Raw genomic sequence first — 2,556 nt, 5'->3', positions numbered from 1 at the left:
TTTTTTTTTTTTCGCCCCCCTTCTTTTCCAACGTACAGGGATATATATCTTATCTTACTACTATACATAAAGAAGTTTTTGCCAACTTCAACTCCAACACCTGACACGTGTCATCCTTTCATTGGTTAAACAGCAACCCAGGTAGAGTGACACATTTGTTCCAGTTTTTCCTATTCAAATCCATGTTAGAACTCTTTCAGCGACACTCACCACTAACTTTTGGCCATGTGCCATACCCATAAATTAGGAGTCCGGGTTAGGAAAAACCCGACCGATTCATCCCCTTCTTTTAAAAATTCCCCACTCTCCTGTCTTCTTGAGTCAACCAATTAGCATAAATGAATTGTTTGTTTTTATCTCATTTGCATATTTAAGTCGGCCGTTGCCACGTTTTTGCTCCGAATTGACATCCACCTGTTATACAGGTGCATACACTTTCTATTTATGCTGCCACGTGGTATGTTTCTCAACTTTCATTCTTATCGTGAACGTGAATTTTAAATTGATTTATATATATATATTCATCTTTAAATTTTACTTCACACTTCTCAGGTATTTTTTTAATCTTTATACTCTAATCTCATTTATGTTTTTCTATTTTTTCACTGTTATCATCACACTTTTCAGTTAAGTTTTTTGCTCTGGATCTATTTATATCAATTTTTTAGATTTGACTACATAGTTTTCATGGATTTTTTTTTTCTGTATTATCTAATCTTTATATTTATATTTCAGAGTTCGTCAACACACTTTCCAGGTTTGTTTTGTCTGTTGCAATATATGATCACCGATCGGACGTTTATTTGATTCAACCCAAAATAACATACCAGTAATTGTTTTTTCTGATGTGTTTAGTGGAGAAGAGACTCGTGGATTAGATATCACTTATGAGCAAGATTAAAGTGATAAATTGGTGAACAATAAGTATCATTTTCAAAGGCGTTTAGTATGAAAACATCAGCTGTCAATTGCAAAGTTAGAATAAGTTATAATCAAAGCAGATGTTGTGTAAGTTGAATGAGCAGTAAGTACCTAACATCTGTCAAGTGAATAGAAACAAATCTGACGAAGACATGAAGATTGAATTGAATAAATAGAGTACATATTGAGCACTTCATTATATTTATATGTGTCGCCTTCAAGATGTACTTCCTGTATTTCACTTTTGTTTTCATACAGACACATGATGACAAGAGTTTGACTACATGTGTGTAGTTTCAAGTATTAAAATTTAAAAGTTAACTGGTTGTGATGTTTAGGAGTCACGTGCTATTGACAACTCAAACTATTTTTCTAACAATAATAAGATTATATGCAACACTGGAATATATTATATCACCAATCATCAATCAAAGTTGTAAACAAATTGAAAGCTCACACAGTCAAAGACGATTTGTTTTACACGTATACAAACCCATATAAAACCATGTTAGCTGATTATTTAAGTCTTAAAACTTTTATGTGAAGCAGGTCCACTTGAAACTAATAACTTGACAGCTGATTTGTAGCACATCTTTACGTAACTTATAACATAACAAGCTGTAGATGTTTGTGTAATTATAATGGTACTATATGCATGGTTTACTATATCACCCTATTCTATGTAACTTATGTAAGCTCATCATAAGTTTATGTTGCAAGGTGGTGATATGTTATGAATGGTATATATTCTATATATTTAAAATGGATGATAATAGTATTCATGCATGTGTTTCTGGCCGCTAACATATTAGCCTGATCACGCGTATAAAACCTTAAAACATGGACATAAGATTTTTTTGGTTGTGCATTAACATAAGATTTTGTGGGTTGTGCATATCCGCTAACATATCTGTGATTACACGTATAAAACCTTAAAACACTGACATAAGATTTTGTTGGTTGTGGATTAACATAAGATTTTCTGGGTTGTGCATTATGCACAGCCAAAAACCAGCTAGTATTGTTATATGATATCCTCTTGGTCCTCTATGTCAGCTAAATAAAGTGTAGGGCCCAAGTAAAATTTACAAATCCATTGGCAATTATTAACCTCAACCATCGGCCCAATTTAAATATAAGTCACCCTTTTTTTTTTTTTCCTTTACTGCTAAAAAGATCCGGTCCAAAATAAATTCGACAATCACCTTACTTTCATTGAATGATATTCGACCCAATATCTTAATACTCCATGCGAGATGTAATAACCAAACGTGAATAATAGTACCGAACCGTATTGCCTTTAGCCTCGTGTTTTTAACAACAATCTCACATTTAGCAAACACGAAGTCTCGATCCGCGAAAAATATTCGAACAACAAATAATCCTTTATCTTTTTAACTTTATGTTTAAGCCTCATCCATTATCTCCCAATTTGTTCTTCAACTCGCTCAAATCACCACATCAACAATTTCACCAAATGTGAACCCACAACTCTTCGAATCCACACGAAGTCATAATGATAAGAATAGATATCGCGATTAAAAATATATATAATTGGAGCAATATCCGAAACATATTAAGCTTTGTCGGAAAGGAAAAGAAAAAGAATCTTTTTTTTTAAAAGAAATTGATGTT

The 2,556-nt window shown here is 32.6% G+C and overlaps 1 long non-coding RNA gene across 1 annotated transcript; it reads left to right on the top strand.

The window, feature by feature from the left end:
* Positions 1 to 559: 559 nt before the first annotated feature.
* LOC139899595 (uncharacterized) lies at positions 560 to 1,377 on the top strand. Its single transcript, XR_011777595.1, has 2 exons — positions 560 to 757; positions 856 to 1,377. It is a non-coding gene; the product is annotated as an uncharacterized lncRNA (long non-coding RNA).
* The last annotated feature ends 1,179 nt before the right edge of the window (positions 1,378 to 2,556 follow it).

The sequence above is a fragment of the Rutidosis leptorrhynchoides genome, chromosome 3 (assembly GCF_046630445.1).
Source record: "Rutidosis leptorrhynchoides isolate AG116_Rl617_1_P2 chromosome 3, CSIRO_AGI_Rlap_v1, whole genome shotgun sequence".
In the NCBI taxonomy this organism is placed as follows: Eukaryota; Viridiplantae; Streptophyta; class Magnoliopsida; order Asterales; family Asteraceae; genus Rutidosis; species Rutidosis leptorrhynchoides.
Note: the sequence above shows the minus strand (reverse complement) of the source record. Positions and strands in the feature narration are given on the sequence as shown.